The sequence below is a fragment of the Fukomys damarensis genome, unplaced genomic scaffold (genome assembly GCF_012274545.1).
Source record: "Fukomys damarensis isolate Sample0158 unplaced genomic scaffold, DMR_v1.0_HiC HiC_scaffold_6, whole genome shotgun sequence".
Taxonomy (NCBI): Eukaryota; Metazoa; Chordata; class Mammalia; order Rodentia; family Bathyergidae; genus Fukomys; species Fukomys damarensis.
Genome location: NW_022900918.1, coordinates 29,843,052 through 29,863,421, shown reverse-complemented (window position 1 = coordinate 29,863,421; position 20,370 = coordinate 29,843,052). Strand labels below are relative to the sequence as shown.

Genomic DNA, 20,370 nt, shown 5'->3' with positions numbered 1-20,370 from the left:
TGCAGTCCCGCCCGGTTCGCTCCCGCCGCCTGCGGTCGGCAGAAAGTCGATGCTGCGCTATCTCGCGCCTAGGGCCCGAATCTCCCGCTCAGGGGCCGTGGGAACTGCGTCTCTTGTTGGAGCAGCGCAGACTGGCAGCCAGATGTGGACAGTCCGCTGCGTCCCCCGCCCCGCCCAAGGCAAATAGCTCGGCTTTTCCTGTATGTCTTATAAAAGCGGGGCAGAAAAAGCCTTTTGAGTGCCCTGAAAGGACACGGTAAGACAATGAATGCAGCCTCGGTTTGCTGAACTCTAAAGGCCTGCGCGCCACGCGTCTTTGGATGACCCCGCCTGGCTCGTCCAGAAGGAATCGCTGTTCTGGTTCTGGGCCTGAAACTGGCCTTGCCTTTAGAAGTCTGCAGTTCCTTCGGGTCCCGTGGTATGCGGAAGGTCTTGGTAAAGAGGTGCGTGAGAGCCGCAGACAGATAGCTAGGCCCCCAGTGGGCCTGTTACAGTCTTGACCTTGAATATCTCAGCCACAGCCTCTGCCAAGGCCTTCTAACGCACAACGAGATTAAATCATTGTCCCCGTAGTTCCCAGTTTTGAGATTCTATGCCATGAAGTCCGGTTTTGTTTAACTTTTTCTGTCTCCACTTTTGGCGGCTAATTGTAAGATAAATTCATTCATTCCTTCACTGCCGTCTCAAGACAAACATAAAGATCAGGGTGTACTTCCAGCCCCTGAGGTTATGGGTCTGGGTATAAATGAGCGAACAAAAACACTGGCTTTATTATGGGGTTATTTGTCCACTTAAAGTTCCTGTAGTTCTTGGTATGACCTTTCCGGATTCAGTTCTTGCCAAATTAACCAAAGGTCCTATAAATCAGTGTGTTAAAACCCTAGTTCCTAATGCTCTGTTTCACAATCCTTACACAGGGATACTTTGGTTCTTTGTGAAGAATTTCTTAACTGCCCTTTGTTGTCTGTTGTTTTTTTTAAACCAGTGGGTGCAGAGTGAAATTAGAGGTGACTAAGTGACCATGGAGAAGAGAGGGAGTTGAATAATAAAATCATCAAAATTTCGGTTTGGAAGGACCATTGGAGACCATTGGCACACGCTCTACTCAACACAATTATCCCGTCTCTAGTTTATTATTCAGCCCTGCTGGACACTTCAGGGCCAAGTGTCTAGCATATGGCAGTCTGCATTTTTCTTTGACAGACTTTTTAAAAAGAAAGCTTTTCTTCTTTACAGTGAGGCTGAGCTGTGCCTCTCTAACTTTGATCCAAATGCTGTCATCTTCATTCTGAAGCAACACAAAGCCGTGGGACAGCAGGTAGGTGATGTGGCTGTGTGTGCAGCATGGCTTGCTGGGGTGGGAAGCAGGTGCATTTACCCTACAGTTCTGCTCTTGTTCACCTTGTCCCCATGGGTCACTTTGGTCCGCCTCGCAGGTCAAACCTACAAGCAAAGTTTGGGAAGCCCTGTCCTTATGTCTTCCTGTCTTCTTCCCAGCTATTCAAATCGGTCACCTTTGCACAGTGATTGTAAGGTGGCCTCTGTGTTTTGTATGATTCACCGTAAAGAGCCTTTATCGGCTGGTTTCTTGCCTTCAGGCATATTTCCACTCATTCTTATGTTATAATTCTTTCTGAACCATCCCTCTATTTCTGATCCAGTTTATTGTTCAGAAAACACAAAAAGCCACGAGCTGTCACATCCCTTATGGAATTTTTTAGAATTAAATATGGCACAAAGTTTCTACTTTAGCTGGGGATTTAGCTCAGTGGTTTTCCGCTGCCTGCCTCAAAAGTGCAAGGACCCCAATTTGATCCCCAGTACCAAAAAAAAAAAAATGCAGGCAGAAAGTTTCTACTTTAGTTTTTGGTTTTGTTCAATGGTCTCTTTCCTGTGTCATATTCATGGTAGGTACTCACTAAACTTGTTAATGATTTTGTGTTTTTACTACCCAAAACCCTGACTTGCTTTTGACACGCGAATAAAGTTTAGTACGGTACTGTGACCTTTAAGACTCAAGCAGATCCTAACTTACCAACTTGTTGGTTATACATGTCATTGTTTGGAGCCTAAGACATACTGTTTGTTGTAGAGGAAGAACTGGGACTGGTTCCTACAAGTTTGTACTATATATGCATTGCTGTATCGGGACTTGAACCCAGGTCCTCATGCATACTGGGTAAGCAAACTGTCACTGAGCTACATATACAGTGCCCCACACCAACAGCTTACTTAACATATAATGGAATTCTACCTATTGTCCTTTGAAAAAAAAATCCATAAGCCCAAATCACCATTGTAACAGTTCCAGAGGAAACAAATCCTAAATTTCAACCAGGAACTCTGAGAATGGACACCCCAGGCACCATAAGCAATCATACCAGTGAAACCAAAATCTCTAGGGTGGGCTTTGTGGCTGCATGGTGCATAACCAAGGTGAGCTGGACAGCTCTGACTGGCTGAGAGATTCATGAACATGTGTTTAAAGAGTTAATTATGCACAAATGTTGTGCATTACGGAGAGAAACGATATTAGTCTCTTTGTTGAACATTTTAAAAAATATTCTTTCACTGTAGAGATTGTAACACAATTTCATTTTAAAAGGGGTTGGAAATACCACAAACAATCCATAAATCAGCCTGGATGGCAGTACTTTTAGTTCCTTGGCCAGCTAAACTGGACTAGGGTCATCATGCTTGTGGACTTGATTAATTTTTCTTTTCCTTTTACCTTCTATCCTCTATGAAGATAGACACTTTTTTGCACTCTTTTTTTGGACTTCGTATTTACTGTAAAAAGTTATATATTAAGTGCCTGACCAAAGAATGAAAATTTAAACTTTTTTTAATATCTACAACATATGTGAATTGAATGTTTATTTTAGAATGCCTTTTATTTAGGCTTTTCAAACCAATTTAACCTTCAGAACTCGAAGTTGTGATGAAATGCCACATAATCCAACATAAGAACAGAAAATGAAAATAGGTAGAGATTTTTTTTAAAAAGGTATAGATGGCTTGTTTCACTTTAATATTATGTGCTCTTGAATAGTCCACGAACTCATTTACAGAGATAACCTCTCAACTGATAAAAGCTTCCTTGTTTTGTTTAGGATTTGGCTCACTGGAATTTTTATTAATGATTTATTACAGCCTATTCTTAATTTAAATATAAAAGTGAATACATCAAGAAAGTTGCTTTCTCTAAGTTATTTGAAGTAATATCTCAATAACTTGGTTTTTAAAAACATTATAGTGTTTCACTACCAGAGATACCAATAGATCCACAAAATAACAAAATTTATCTGAAGATATTTAATGTTCTGAAATTCATTATTATTCCCACTTTTGAGTTGTTTCTTTGGCATTATTATGGTCATTCAGGAAAAATAGAGGATGCCCTGCCCCCGCCCCAGGTTGTTTAATAAGAGTGAAAACCAGTTTAGCCAACTAAACAAGAGATTTGCAGAAATGAGTTACTTGAGATTCAGTTCACCTGCCAAGTAACACAGGTGTGTCTTTCACCAGCTCAAGGGTTTTCTAAGCATCAAATTTGGTTTCAGTACACATTAGCTCCTTCCTAGATCCCAGTGAGGTGGGGTACTGCTAATCAGGTGGGAAGAAACTGGGGTTCTGATAAACATGATATTAACTAAAAAAATAACTGTTCAGGTTCCAAGTATTGTCACCCTATGTTAAAGAAGACATTAATGCCAATATTAAGATATTAAAATAGCGCACCTGTGTTTTTTTCCTTCCATTTTCACTGTAAGTCTCAGTTCATCTTAATGCTCTTTGTGAACTTTCTGTTATCTGTAATCTACATAGCATGAAAGCTACAGAGTGATAGGAGTGGTCAGGAAATTAACATACTCTAATCATTGTATCACTGTCCCGATAGAAATGTGATATCTATTTTGCACTGTGCAAATTTTAAGTATGCGAATGGTTGTGTTATTTTATTATTTATCAACCTCTGAGCCTGTACAGCATCAAAATGTTTTCATGGATCTATTATAAATTTGTGCCGTTTACCTTGTGGATTTGTTTTTAATGCATTTATTTGAAATGCTTTCATTCTCAACTCCAGCGTCTGAGGATCATCTAGGTGGCTCCTGAGGGCATGGAACGATATGGTTCGAGCTTCAGCAGCTCACAGCTGTCTTGACAAATCCTCTACCAGCCTGGAATTACTTGCTCTGGAATTCTGGAAACTTCCAGGCTTGCAGATAGATTGAGTTACTTTTTTTTGGTCAATGAGCATTTGGTGCATATTTATTCAATCTACTTGTCCAGTTGAAGCAATAAGTAAATCTTTATTTTTGGACATGTCATTTCATTTATTTATTTATTTATTTTTGGTACCGGGGATTGAACCCGGGTCTTTGTGCTTGCAAGGCCGGCCACCGAACCGCTGAGCTAAATCCCCGGCCCTTCTTTCTTTCTTTTTTTTTGAATTAGAATTCCCACTCTGAATGGCCTCCAAGATAATTTCTACCTCTAAAAGTGCCTGCAACTTTATGATTCCTAATAAATGCTATTGTTCAGAGACAGAATCAATAAGGAAGGAAGCAAGCAATTTTCTTCAGTGTTCTCCCTGCTTTATTTTTTACTTGCGTTCTGACTTCCTTATTTGCTGTTTAAAGTGGGTCCATTTATAGCTGTGAGGAGGGGACAGTGCATGAAGACAGTCTCTTTTTTGTACAATATTTTGTACATATTTTCTTAAATTCACTTTTAAAAATTGGAAAGACATGATAATGCATGGCAGTTGTTATGGCTTGTGTTTAGATGTCCCCCCAAAGCCTCACGCAGTCATAAGTGGGGCTTTTTCAGAAGTGGCTGGATCTAGAGTGTGTGACCTGGGATTGATTCATGGTGCAATGCTAGGCTTAAAGGCCCTAGGATTAAGAGTGTGAGTGCTACCTGCCTTCAGGAGTCTGGATAAGATAAACGGGACAGAAAGACACTGTTAAGGTCCCTTGTTGCTTTTGCTGCCTTCTGTGTGCCATGAACTGTTGCCCCTCTGCCATGTGCCAAGCTGCCATGGAGCCAGCCGATTATGGACTAAAACCTCTATAAACTGTGAACCAAATAAACCTTTCTTCCCTTAAATTGTGGGTGTTGGGTATTTTTTTTTAAACTAGCTGAGACAAAATATGGTACCAGAGAAGCGAGGTCTTTGCTGTGACTATACCTGACCATGTGGTTTAGAAGCCTTTGGAAATGGCCTGTGGGAAGAGTTTAGAAAAGTTTGGAGCCGGGCGTGGTGTTGCATGACTGTAATCCCAGCACTTGGGAGGCTGAGGCAGGAGGATCACTGTGAGTTCAAGACCATCCTGGGCTACATAGTGGGTTCCAGGTCAGTCTCGACTATATAGTAAGACCCTGAGTCAATAAAACCAAAGGAAAAAGAAAAAAAGAAAGGTTGACACCTGAGGCTGAACATGATGGGAGATTCTGGTCAGAGTTCAGAGGACCAGAAGACTGATAGAAACAATGCCAGTAAGACTAAGCTTGGGAGGGCCAGGGATTTAGCTCAGTGGCACCACACCTGCCTCACAAGTGCAACCTCCTAAATTCGATCCCTGGTACCAGAAAAAAAAACCCAAAAGCTAAGCTTGGGAAGTTTCCGATGGGAAGAAGGTCTTCTATGGCTGTTAGACTCTACATAGTGTGTGTTATGGCTTTGCAGAAAGTTTGTCTGCATTTTGCTCATATCCAGAGACTTTGCCTAAGTCTGAGATTAAGGATGCTGGACTAGTTAATCTGGCAGAAGACATTTCAAAGCAATCTAACGTTGAGGGAGTTGCATGGCTACTGTTGAGGGTTTTTTAGTCAGATTTATGTTGAGAATCAAGAGCAAAGAGTGGAGCAGAATAATTTAAAATATCTTGAATTTGGCCTGAAAGGCAGCTTCGGTAAAGCTGTGGACTGCAAAGATAGAGCAGAGGAGATCTCGATTGTTGAGAAGGAACAGGAGAATAGAAAAAATGACCTGAGGGCATCACAAGAAGTAGTAAGACTCCCCCTTTTCAGCCTCAAAATTGCAAAAGTGAAAGACTGCTTGGAGAAGAGAGCCCCAGAGCACCATTTTCCGGAATGGCAGTGGCCTAGGGAAGCTGTTTCTCAGGATTTGTTTCATATCCAAGAGACGAGAAAGCCTGGCTACTGCTCTAGCTGGCGGCAGTCCTTGGTGGCATCCACACAGTGCACATGCAGAATGCAAGAGTTGTGGGGTCAGAAAGACTTCTACCCTCTGCCATGCCAACCTTCTTTGGAACCCGGCAAGGCCCAAGACCACCTCAAAGAGGGAGGAACAAAGTCCAGGATCATTAGAAAACCACACTGCTTGAAAGTCTTGGGCTCTGCCTTCCTCCTCTGCTGGCACCTGTTTGCTTAGCTTCCGAGTGCACTTTTGCTTTCAGTAAATTTGGCTTTTGCATCTAACTTGAGTGTTTGCTTCCAATTCTTTATTGATAACTCCAAGGACCTGGAAAAGAGGGACTGATAGAACCCCAGATAGTAATATCTGGTGAGCCAGCCAGGAGACTCCAGGATGCAAGACACCTTTCTAGGGGAAAATGTTGGGTCCTCTTTTTCTTTCTTCTTTCTATTTTTGTGTCTTTGGTTGCTCATTGTGGGCACGGGTCATACAGTTAATGGCCAGTAAGGTATCTGCTGCTTGAAGACTCCCAGGACAACCCAGTCTTGGGCCCTTCAGCATCTCCCAGGAACAAAAAAATCCATGCACTGTTCAGGCTTATGTTGTCTGTGTGTGTGACCTAAAATTTAGTATGTCTGTTTTGTTGTCACCCTTCTACGTCATGATTCTTTACCCTTCCCATCATCATCTCAGATTTCTGCCTTCCTATTTATTACCATTGCCTTCTTGGGAAGATAGAGATATATCATCAAGGTTCCAGACTCTTAGAGACCAATTCTCAGACCTATTTGAGGCAGAGGGTCTTCCTGCCACAGAAAAGACTTTATCTCTGGGTTTAGCTGCCATTTCAAAGATCGCACACCCCTCATTGACCCAGAGCTCAAGTGAATGGCAGCACCAGGGAACTCCTGAAACTCATTCGAGTGTCAGAGGGCCTCATAGTCTTTTGTTTGTCTCTTGGGGGAATCTTCCCCTTGCTACTGGCCACTTTGGCAACTGCCTGTCTCATTCTATATGTCCTGAGGGACGCATTGGAAAGCCTGATCACATACTAGGTGGATTAGTGTTAAAAGCCATGGGTGCACCCCTTGTACTGGTCCCTTTTGTCAGGGCATAGAAGGTGGGCTTCCCATAGGTTTTATCAGCAGACCAGAGCCCATTGTAGGCTTCTAGGCTCCATAGGAGCCTTTTAGCCTCCATTGGTCTTGAAGAGATGGGCAGCCCAGGGATACCTGGCCCCTTTGAGGCTAGAACTTGGAAAGGGGATACTTCTCAACCAATATCCATCTTATTAGCCCAATTTCCACAGATTTTTTTCCTTTCACTGGTCTAGGACACCTAGGGACCAGCTTGTCAGTACCTTTTAATTCACACTCAGGTAGCATCTTTAACCATTAGGATAAATTCAGACCTCAGACCCTAAAGGAGAAAAGGCTCATCCTCCTTACAGCTTATGTACACGCTAGAAGATCAGGACACTTAGGCACCAGAAGACAACCTAAATTATAATAACATCTTTTTTTTTAAATGATGTGAGCAGTTTATGTCCTCCCATACTGACAGATAAAAACACATACATTCTCTAAGCACAAAGCTTATATTCACAAATAACTTTCTGCTTAAAGACAAAATTTCAGTTAATAAACACAATGGGAATTTATTTAATGCAACCACTAATCTAATGTTACAATACCATCTTATGATTAGGTTTATTCAGCCAGAGTTTGGGAAAATGGTCAGAAGTTCCTTGTGCCAAGTGTTTTTTGTTGTTGTTGTTTTGTTTTCTGCTTTTTTGTACTAGGGATTGGACTCAGGACCTTATGCTTGCTAGGCAGGCAAGCCATGGTGACCCTTTAAAGACCTAGGGAAAGATAGAAGGGTCTGCATCCCAGCTCAGTAGGAAGCGGCTTCAGAAGACTGACCTCCCTTTAGCCTCCTTAGTCAAAGATTTTTTGGGACTCATTCTCTCAGAGGGGAATAACACAGGAACAGATGTGGAAGGCACGTAAGGCAGGAGAAAACCAGCTAAGCAGGGTCCCCTCACTGACTCAGTTCTACCCTGAAACCTCCCACTATCCCACCTCTGCATCTGCTCTGGTGGTTAAAAAAATTGTTACTCCTATGGCCAAAGAGCCAGACGACAAAATCAAGCTACCCAGAGCAGGGAAAGCCCCCTGCTTTCCAGTGAGCGAGCTGTACAGTGCCCCAGGTGGACCCTCAGGGGCAATTAAGCTCTCACACATAGGATGGCATCTCATGAACCTAATAAAAAACAGAGGCATCATGGGAAGGAGCATGCATAGAACCCCAAATGTTATATAAGAAAGTTGCCTACCATACTCCTCGCAGGGCCCAAGACCACTCTATACTGGGAAGAGCTAATGAAGGATTCCTAGGAAACAACTAGAAATGTTCAGCCCGGGAAACACCCTCCTATCCTGCTTTCCTGAGCTGGAGGTATTCTGCAGTGTGTGTTGCTCACTGTGCTGCAGACTCTCCTTCTCATGCAGTTTCCTGGTGAAGTACTGACCCATATTAGCTGACAGAAGTGCACTACCATAAAACAAAGGGAAATGTCACATTCAGATGTTAGATGAAGTTTTCTTGCCCACTGATTTTTTGCTTACCATCTCCTCTGCCACATCTTGCAAACAACCCACGCTGCTAGAAAATGTGCTAGAAGTGCCTTTAAGGAAATGACTGAGAAGACAGAGGTGATAGGGGGGCTGTCAAACAGCATTTGAACCTGGGAGGGATGACCACTCATGATGGACGGTAGCATAAAAACAACAGCCTAGAGGCCTGCTGGTGGTTTCTACTTCCGGTGACTTGAAGAGATTGGAGAGGCCAGGTGAAGAGGTCAGGACTCATCTCTGTGAGGACTGTACTCGAACACCTCCGTAAGTCATTTAAACCGTGCTCCCATTTCTACAACAGCAAGAGTCATCCACTGAGCCAATTCAGAATTCATGTATGGCGCACCCATAGTCCCAGGCACCCGTCCGACACTGTAGGTACGGTGAGCCAGACACGCGAAGCCCCTGCTCAAATATGGCTTACAAGGAACAAGATATGAAACAAGGTATGAAAAACATTTAGTATATCAGTTCATATGTGTTAAAGGGAGAAAGCTGGTAGTGCTGCTTCTGCCTGCCTCTCAAGCACGAGGTCCTGAGTTGGATCCCCGGTACAAAAACAACAAACAACAAAACAAAACATGAAGACAAAAAGCTGGTGAGACAGGGGTAGGAAGTGGGTGGAGCAGGTTTTTTTTTTTTATTTTAATTTTAGGTGGTCAGCAAAGCTGTCCACAGGAACATGACTTTGAGGTGAGCACAAGAAGGAAACAAGAGGCATTGAATATGTAGCTTTAGGCAGCGCCTTCCCAAAGAGGTGAACACACTGGGGTGGCCGGTGTGGGTGAAGCAGGGAGAAGAGGAGATTAGCAGGAGGTGAGGAAGTGTATGCGCACGTTCCTATGTGTCTGTACATGTGTGTTCAAGTAGCTCACAGAGGGCCCTGCAGGTTCTAATAACATCGTTGGCTTTTCCCAAGTGCAACGAGAAGGCAAAGGCAGGTTTTGAGAAGAGGAGTAACATTTGGCATGTCAAAGCCACTGTCGTCACACAGCTGGGTTATTGTAATTGCTTCTACACTTCTACGGAAGCTGTTGTAATAATCCAGCCTAGTGAACGTGGTAGCGTTCATCAGCTGGTGGAGTTGGGGAGTGAGAAACAGTTAGGTTCTGAATTTGGATGTCGGTTGAGGGTAGAGCTGACAAGATTCACTGAGGGACTGGCTGACATCTGAGAGGAAGAGGAGCCAAGGAAGACACCAGCATCTGGCTTTGGCTCCTAGAAGCATGAAGTTTTACTGAATTGAGGAGCCCTTAGAGGAACAGGTCGCGGGGGGTCATTGGGCATTTGGTTTTAGACTTGTGAACGTGAGATTCCCAGTAGACAGCCAGGAAGAGCTGCCGTGAAGGAGGCTGAAGCTACAAAACCAGAGTCCAGGTCAGAGACTCAGCCTGAAAAGGCACATTTTGCTGTCACCTGTTGCTGGGTGGTGCATAACCCATGAGATGGGCTTGGTCCTCCTAGGCAGAGAGCACACAGAGTAGAGAAGGCCTCGTGCTTGGGCCCTGATGTCTTCCACCGTTTCATGGTCAAGGAGATGTGGAGGAGCCCGCTGAAGAGTGTGAGAAGGCAAGAATGTGGGCAGGAGGAGACCCAGGGCAAGAGTCCCAGAAGCCACGTGAGGACACTGCTTTAGGGATGAAGGTGTGGAGCCATCGGTGGTGTCCGCCCTGCCCTGACGTCCAGCGGCAGCAGAAAGGAGAGACTGTGCAGGTCCTCCATGACCGCAGTAGGAGGTGTTGAGGTGAAGGAGGTAGGGGCAGAAACCAAGTGGGCACTGGTGTAGTGGAGAAAGAGTGGAGAAGTACAGAAGGTAAGAGTAAGGAACTTGGAAGGAAGACAAAAGATCTGGAGCCTGGAGGGCAAAGAGGGGTCACAAAACATAGAAGGCTTCATTTGTTTTTTTTTTTTTTTTAAGCTGAGGGCAGTAACAGGTAGGGCCTTCTGCTGTCCTGGAATAGATTTGTATGGATTAAAGAAAGGTTCCCCTTCCTCTGTGTGCCTGGGACCCCACCCCGGGGACACATAGCTTGGAGAACAGAGGGTGGCTGTCAAGTCTGGGAATTGAAGGTGGTAATAGCCCTGAAATTATCCCCCACCGCCTTCTCCCACAGTGTCCTGCCACATGGGCTGACTCCTGAATGAGCACAGTCCCGACGCTGCTATGATAAGTTATATATATCAGTTTGATATCATTTAAAAACTAGTATGACAGATATAACTTACTGTGCTCGAAAACTAGAGTTACAAAGTTCTTGAAAAAGTTATTTAATTCAACATTTTCCAATGAGCAGCCTGGACTCCAAAAATGATTTCTTTGGTGAGGATGTAGCTCAGTGGCAGAGCACTTGCCTAGAATGTGCAAGGTCCTGAGTTCGATCCCCTGAACCACAGAACAAAACAAAAAATAACATTAAGTCATTCAATGTATGTTGAGTATTTTATCAATAGGGGTAACATTTCACATATGTAATCCTTCAAAAATATGTGGATTCTGGGCTGGGCATTTAGTGCAGTGGCACCACACCTGCCTCACAAGTGCGAGGTCCTGAGTTCTATTCCCGGTACCAAAACAAAGCAAAACAAAACAAAAAACTCAAAAAATATTTGGATTTAAAAGGTCATCTTGAATATAGTGCTGAAGAAAAACCTGGCTTAAAAAAAGCCTTGACTACTTACAGTTTGAAAGCTATCATCTTTGTCCTCAATGATATATTTATACTGATGAAATATTTACATGTTACTTATTAGGGGACTTTTGGGTTCAGGTTCATGCAGAATCATCACCACAAATGACTTTGAAAAGTAACAGAGACAGAAAGGGAATAATGATGGAATCAAATGCTGATAATCTGATGCATAGAGAGTCAATGCACCTCTTTCTGTGTCTCACAGTAATAGTTGTTTCTGTGTTTGATTTACGGTTTGTGAAGAATTAATGAAAAGATCTAAAGGACGAAGTTAGTGTCATGTATTGCCTGTGTTATTATAATTGCCACACCTTGAGGATGTCTGGCATTAATGTTCCTGAAAAATATGTCCTGTGTCAGCTAAATCTCTACCGCACAGTTTGTCTTTCTTATGTGATCATGTAATCCTACAGTGCTAAGCAATGCTTTTTCCCAAACCTGAACACTGTATGAAAGATTATAATTTTTTTCAATACGTGGAATTGGATCCAAGGCCTTCTTGCTGAGCTACATCACTAGTACTTTTCTTTTGGGTACTGGGGATTGAACTCAGGACTTTGTACCTGCAAGGCAGGTTCAGTGCCACTGAGCTAAATCCCCGGCCCTCCTTTTTGTTTTTGAGACAGGGTCTCCCTAAGTCGCCAGAGTTGCCCAGGATGGGCTAGATCTTGTCATCGTCCGGCCTCAGCCTCCCAGAATCCTGGGATTATAAACTGTACCATGAAACCTTCCTTTATAACATTTTGACACAGCAAATAAAGTAACAAATGAAATTGGTCAAGCAACTTGAATGTCATTTGAATTGTTCTACAGTTTCTAGAGTTCATATATTGTACTGTCCTTTGTTCTTCAACAAATAATAAAATTCTATTATTTCATGTTAATTTCCAGATGTGACTGAGAGGATTCAGTGAGTGAAAACATGGATATTACAGAACTGGGCATATTATAAACACTGAAAAAATACTTGTCAGATTTATTGCATTAGCCAAAAAGGGGTAAGTGACTTAAAATATTGAATGGAACATTAAATATAAACTCTCAAAAACTCTATGATTGTCTAATATTTACTCTGTTGAATAAATAATCTTACATGAGGAGATCTTTTCAAATTATAATCTTGTGATGAATATGTCTATTAGTTTATACTTCAAATAATCAAATAATTCTAAAATTACTATAGGCAACTAAGTGAGAGAGAAATGAATATACAGTCAGAGAGGGTCTGGGCTCTCAGCACACACACACACAAAATCCAAAACCATCAGAACTATGGCTGCAGGTGCATCTGTAGAAGACAAGGCTTCAAGATGCAGATGCAGTGGCCAGGCCTCCATACCTCCCTGAGGGATACCAGTACCTTGAGCTTATCCTGTAATAAGTCATGTAGTCTGGTAAGTCCGTACAGGCATCAGTTGACCAGATAGGTTACCAGAGCATTTGGACCCATCCCTTCCCAAAAAACCCTTTGTTCTTTCCATGGACCCTTGCTATGTGAACTCTTTTCCCTATCGGATCAATATTGGCTAAGTGGCTATCCTTCCAGAAAGTTTAGTGTTTCTGTTTTAATATTTAAATCTTTAATCCACTTTGATTTTAGTTTAGTGCACGGTGAAAGACCGGGGTCTAGCTTTCATCTTTGGCCAGTAGAAATCCAGTTTTTCCAACACCATTTATTGGAGAGGTTGGCTCCTTTGTCAAACATGAGGTAGCTGTGTATTTCTGGAGGTTGTTTCTGTATCTTCTAATCTATTCCACTGATCCTTGGATCTGTTTCTTTGCCAGTATCATGCTGTTTTTATCACAGTGGCTTTGTAGTATAGTTTCAAGTTGGAGATTTTGATGCCCCCTGACATGTCTAAGTTGCCTAGAACGGCTTTTGCTATTCTAGGTTTCTTCTGGTTCCAGATGAACTGTTGGATTGTTTTCTCTAGGTCTGTGAAATATACTGCTGGGATTTCAATCTGGATTGAAATAGCAGTTTTGGAAGTATGGCCATTTTCACTATGTTGATTCTTCTTGCCCAGGAGCAAAGGATGTCTTTCCATTTTCTTATATCCTCTTCAATCTCTTTTTTCAGAGTGCTGTCATTTTCAGTGTAGAGGTCTTTTGCTTCCTTCATTAGATTGATTCCTAGATATTTCATTTTTTAATTAAGTGGCTGTCATTGTAAACCTATAGGTTGGTTGTAGTTTGATCCATGTGGTACTTACATTGTGACTTCACTGTAAAAATTACTCCAGACAAAGAGCCTTGGTGGCCAACCACTTGGGACCTCTCTTGGAATTCCAAGAGCTACTCTTCTCTCCCTATGTCCAATAAAACTCTTCTTGTTCAGGAGTTATATTTCTCCTATATAAAAATCATGGCTCAAAGCCGGGTGTGGTGGTACACACCTGTAATCTCAGCACTCAGGAGGCTGAGGCAGGAGGATCGCTGTGAGTTCGAGACCAGCCTGGGCTACATAGTGAGTTCCAGGTCAGTCTCAACTACATAGTGAGACCCTGTCTCAAAAAAACAAAAAATCATGGCACTTTTTTGTTTTAAAACCTATTGTATATACATATATAGATAATGTGGTGATTCCTGGAGAATTTTGTATGGATGGTCCGGAATCACACAATATGAATTCAGGAGGATGCAGTATGTTTTGTATTTGTTTGTTTTGATGCCTGTAATCTACTAGGAATGGCTGCAGGTGACTTCACTAAGAGCAGAGGAGCCAGTTTTTTGTATCTTTTTTGTTCATAGGCAATGAATTGTAACTTTCCAGGCTCTTATATTTCATTGGTTCTTTGTTCCTGAGCACTTGGGAAGCTCTGGATGACCTTCAGTCTCAGGGTAGAAAACTCAGAAGGGTGGATTTCATATCTCCCTATATAGCTCTGTGCTTTATCTAACCCTACACAAATGTGAATGTAGCTCTTTACTGATCATGCTTTGCTATATCATGACTACAACCCTTTGCTTTTAACTTTCTTAGATTAATTGGTGAATGTCGCCTACATATTTCCAGTGAAGTATTTGTGTGTTTGTGTGGTACTGAGGATCGAACTCAGGACCTTGTGCTTGCAAGGCAGGCACGGTATCACTGAGCTAAATCCCCAGCCCTGCAATATTTTATTTCTGACCAAATGTGAACCGTACTTATGACAGCATTCTAAAGTCACCTTGGCTTTTGAAGTATATACATTCATACTCTAAATCAAGTAATCCATCCATACATGAAGTAATGGTATGTAAATGCTGCCCCATGCCCACCTGCCTGGACTCCTGGGCTTGTAAAGTAACAAACACAGAATGCCATTTTCACATATGAAAGATACAAGGTCAGTTTAGCCTTGGGAGTACCGCTACTGTTTAAATTTGGGTGCAGTGCTGGTGCTTAAAGGAAGTGACGTCTGTCCTAGCTTCGTCACCCCCTTGTTGCTAACCTACATTTACTTGGGCCCATTTTTCCTTCTGAAAAGTTGAGTGTATATGTGTGTGCGGGTGGATGGTTGTGAACAGTCCCTAAAACTCTGGCTAGCTTCACAATGGAGGGAGGAAATAGAAAAATACACAGTGAAAGAATATTGTTTCTTCCTCTCTTTTGGTGCCAAAAAAGGAAAACCAAGAAGAAACAGGAGATGGTGGCGCGTGCTTGTAATCCCAGCACTCTGAGAGGTTGAAGCTGACGGATCTCAAGTCCAAGCCCGGCCCCGAAACTCAGCCACTCACAAGACCTACTCAAAAAACAAAGGCAGTGGGGAGGAAAAGTAGAGAGAAGGAACTGGAAAGCTCAGTGTAGAGCCAACGGGTTCAAGAATGATGGAGCTGTGGCACGTACATGAACCAGCGGGAGGGCTAGAATCACTCAGACATCTCTCTCGCCACTCCACACGAGGGTTTATCCTGCAGTCCGCTGGAGTGTCTTCCCCTACTTGTCCCAAATGTCCCAGTTTCCCCTAGTTATGTCTCCTTGCTTATGTTTGCCTCTCTGAATGAGAGGCAAAGAATAGCCACTTACAATCTTGTTCCAAATTACTCGCTGCTCCAAGAGTTAGAGAGAAGGCAGGAGGTAGAATGAGTCGGGCTCATTTTATGTGCACAGCCCGATTTCCTTTAGTTCTGCTCAAGAGCTTTGGCAACTATGTTTATTTTCATGGCCGGAATGAAGCAATTTTCAGAAGGTCCCTTGGCAGGTTACTGACAGAGCCCGACTTAGTATGCACAGCTGCTGGCTTCTCAGTGTGGGCCCAGGGCCACACGGCCATGTGGCTGTGCCACCGGTGCTCCAGATCACGCACTCGTCCACTGAGGGGAACTCGCTAAGCCGTCATTGAGAGCAAGCTTTGTTAAACATAGCACGTCCCGAGACCCAAACACCCAAAGTTTGAAACATTTTTTCCCTTTAAATAAAAAAGTGTCACATAGTAGTAAATGGGTATCATCCATGTCAGTTGAAAAAAAGCAATATTCATTCGACCAGCAAAACTTAAATTAAATCACAGGCTTGATCACATTTTTACAGATAACAAAAGCAACCAACTTTAAGGATTATCGTCATTTCTCTTTTCCCGGCCAGAGCCACTAGCCAGCTCATAATTTGTGTTTAGTGTTTGTTTTTTTTTCTTACATGCATGCTATGCATTTCTTACCTAAGATTCATACTAACAACTAAAAGTAGCCGTTGGAAGTTAATTTCAGTAGTAAGCAGTTCTTAAAGGAAAACTTTCTTAAAAGCTAACCATTATCCTTTGAAAGCTAAATAAAATATTACACTCTATGAGGTGTCACAAACTACTATAGAATCAAAAGAATTATAATCGTTTAAGCTGAAAATGATGAGCCTTTGATTATTTCCACAGTTTTTCTTAAAGAAGAGTAAGCAATTGTTCTTACAATACTATTTTGGGAAGGTAGAACACACATCTGCAATAAGAAATAAAATCATCTTGTAGTTTACTTTTATTTCTTCCTTTCCTCCTTCGTCCTTCCTCCCTTCCCCTCTCTCCTCTGTCTCTATCTCTCTCCCCACCACCACCCTGTGCCTATCCAGGCAACGTCATTTTAGACGGGTGCATCAAGTGGGACTATAGATTTTGGTGTACATCACTCGTGGAGGGTGTAGTTAAAAGTTTGAGTCCTGGTTAATAGGCACCAGTGCTAATGGATTAGCAGACAAGGTTGCAGGGAAACTCTGCCCGCTGTTGGTTTCATCTGTAGAGGCACGGGGCCAAGCAAAATAGTGTTTTCCCCCTGGAAAACACTTGTTCATTATTACCAAATAACAATGTACAATGTACTAGCAAATTAGCAGGTGGGTAAGTATGTTAAATGGGAGAAGCATGAATTTGGAATCCAAGCCAATTACAGAAACAAGAATAAGATAATAACTGTGTAGGACCTTCCAATTTGGGGTTTTTGGGTTTTTTTTGTTTGTTTGTTTGTTTTTTTGAGACAGGGTCCCACTACATAGTTGAGACTGACCTGGAACTCCCTATGTAGCCCAGGCTGGTCTCAAACTCACAGCAATCCTCCTGTCTCAGCCTCCCGAGTGCTGGGATTAAAGCCCTGCACCACCATGCCTAGTGGACCTTCTGATTTGGAACTGCCATTCTTTGGAGTGAATTTGTGTTTTGATCTATACAGTTCATGAAATGTATAAGATCTGGTTAGAGAAATTTCTGTTAAGTAATATATACCTATAGTTCCCCTCTAGCATTGAAAAGCTGGCTTCCTCTTTGTATAATTCTTTCATTTCCACTACTCGTACTTAGGAAACTCAACAGTCCTTTGGTACATCTTTGTCACGTTGTTCTCTTGATAAAATGTACACAAATCATGATGAGGCTGAAGGACCAGCGGAGAGGGGAATTCTCCTCCTCATCCCTGTATTCACCAGTCTTACAGCTTCTGGTAAGTCAGAGGAGACGCTCATACTGGGTGTTCACTGAAATGTGAACAGTTACAGCCATGACACCACACACACACACACACACACACACACACACACACACACAGAGTACCCTCCCCTCAATTAGCCACTAACCACCCCACCCAAACTCTGAACTGGATCACTTCAATAGCTATTATTTAAGCTGTCGTGGAATGGAAATACATCCTAAAACTAGAAGAGTAAACAAACTGTGTTGATTTTTTCTATTTACGATTTCCTTTAAAAACATTCTATCTTAACTTAATTTGGCTACCCAAAGTAGAAGGACCCTAACTTCAGCTTATTTTCTTTACTTTAGTCATAGTTTTAGCTCATTTCCAAAAGTGGTGTGAAGAAACAAAGGGCTATTAACTGGCACTTAAATGATAGGACTGAATTCATAAGCCTAGGCCGAGTGTTCCAGCAGTCACTTACAACAGGTGGGATGTTTAAGGGTTGTGTACCAGCAACAGGTTTTTTTGAAATACTGTACAGTAGTCTATTCCATGCAAAATTGTGCCCTCTATTGGATAAAAAATGTTAAGACAGTCAAATGGGAGGTGAATGCATTCAGTAGACTGAGTGGAAAAATTATATATTGCGATCATGTACCAAAAAAAAAAAAAAAGAAAAGAAAAAAAAAAAAGAAGAGAATTAAGAGATGGATGGAGGAGGAACAGAGGGAAGGGAAAAGGGATGAAAAAAGAAATTAAGATGTATTATGTGTATGTACCAATTTCCCACAGGGAATGTGGACGTCATGTGCTATAAACATGGACTAATTAAAAAAATACACACAGTTTTGTTACAAAGACCAGATGTGAAAGCCTTTGCAAAGACAGCATTCAGAGATGATTGCAAAGCAAACACAGCAATGTGATAGGGTTAGGAATTAGGAACCCATAATTTTCTTTCAGTCAAAATTTGTTGAGAAATGTTACCCAGTTCTGAAGTACAAAATAGTATTTCATTTCTTTCCTTTTTTTGTCTTTCTATCTTGATTTATTTGCAGTACTTGCAGTTGAACCCAGTACTTTCACACAAAGCTACAGCCCAGGACTTTCTTCAATTTTTTATTTGAGGAAAGATATTTCTAAGTCACTAAATTCGCTTGAGAACCTCCTGCCTCAGTCTCCCATCATTCTGGAACTACTGGTATGTGCCACTGTGCTCAGGTACAAAGTAATATTGTTTTGGACTAATGCACTGTAGTCATTCTTGTAGGTATTCAGTGACATCTCATTGTGGTTTTTAGTCTTTATTTCCCTGATAAATCGTGATATTGAGGAGTATTTCGTGCGTTTACTACCCAGATACCTTCTTTTTTGAAGTCTCTCTGAATTTTTTGTTTCTTGGGGGGGTTACCTATCATTGTAGGAGTTCTTTAGATATTCTAGATACCAGTCCTTTTTCAAATATATTTTTAGTGAATATATTCTCTCAGTGTTTGCGTTGTCTTATTTTGTTAAAGGTATCTTTTGATGAGAAATTTTAAATTTTAATGAAATCTAATTCATACCTATATACACATTACGGTTTTTGGTTTATGTTCTTGGTTTTTGCTGTTGTTTGTTTTGAGACAGAGTTTCACTATGTAGTCTAGGCTGGCCTTGTACTTGTGATCCTTCTATCTTAGCCTGCAGAGTCCTGGAATTTCAGAAAGGTACCAAGCATATTATTACTTTTTAGGACCTGCCTATGAAACTTTGGCTTACATCAAGTCATGGAGATATTATCCTATATTTTCCTCTAAAATGTTATGGTTTTAGATTCATATGTTGTGCTATGATCCATTCATGATTGATGACTGTATGTTTGATATTAATTTTTAAAAAATTTTTGGTACTGGGCATCAAACTTGGGACCTTGCACTTGTGAGGCAGGTGCTGGAACCACTGAGCTAAATCTCTGGCACTGTTGGATATTAATTAGTTGTTGAAGTTAATTTTTTCCATTTAGGACTCCAGTTATATTAGCACCATTTGTTTAAATTCCTGTTGAGTTATTTTTGTGTCTTTGTTGAAAAAGCAAATGCTTATATTAGTGTAGGTCTATTTATATATCTTTTAGCAATATAAATATTGAATACCACCTGAAAGTTTTAAAATATTATCTCTTTCTTTGATTTTCTTTCTTTCTTTTTTCTTTTTTTTGGTTTTTTGAGGCAGGGTCTCACTATGTAGTTGAGACTGACCTGGAACTCACTATGTAGCCCATGCTGGTCTCGAACTCATAGCGATCCTCCTGCCTCAGCCTCTCTAGTACTGGGATTACAGGCGTGCGTCACCATGCCCAGCTTCTTTCTTTCTTTTCTTGTTCATTCTCATTCTTTCTTGTTCTCTCTCTCTCTCTCTCTCTCTCTCTCTTTCTTCAGTACTGGGGAATCTAACTCAGGACCTTGCACCTGCAAGGCAGGCAGTGATGCCACTGAGCTTAATCCCCAGCCCTTTTCTTTTTCTTTTTTCTTTTTGGAGGCAGGGTCTTGCCATATAGTTCTGGCTGGCTTTGAGCTCACTATGTAGCCCAGGCTGGCTTTGAACTTGCTGCAATCCTCCTGCCTCAGCCTTCCGAGTGCTGGTATTACAGGCATGAGCCACCATGTCTGGCTTGTATTTAATGTTTATACAAAGTAATCTGGATAAGAATTTCACAATGAGGATATAATAACTTTCGATGGGAAAATTGATACCCTGTGTCTTCAAAGTACAAAGCAGCTTTTCTCTCTTGTAGGAATTCAACTTCTATCCTAATAATCAAATGTATTATAATCTTTAATTGAAGAGTAAAAAGTTAAAGTTAAAGGGCCTTAAAAATGCAAAATAAAGAACTTTGCTCCTGCTATTGTAGCATGTTAAAGCTCGCCATATTTTGTTATTTAAGAAAGAGGATCAGCTTCCTTTTACTGGAGTCTTATGTGAGTGAGTGGCAAAGAGTGTTTATAGGAGCTTAATACAGGAA

General features: G+C 41.7%; 1 protein-coding gene across 1 annotated transcript in view; it reads right to left on the bottom strand.

Annotated features, from left to right (window-relative positions):
- Window positions 1-20,370, bottom strand: part of Cldn10 (claudin 10) — a 133,013-nt gene that overhangs the window by 29,347 nt on the left and 83,296 nt on the right. The window lies entirely within an intron of this gene.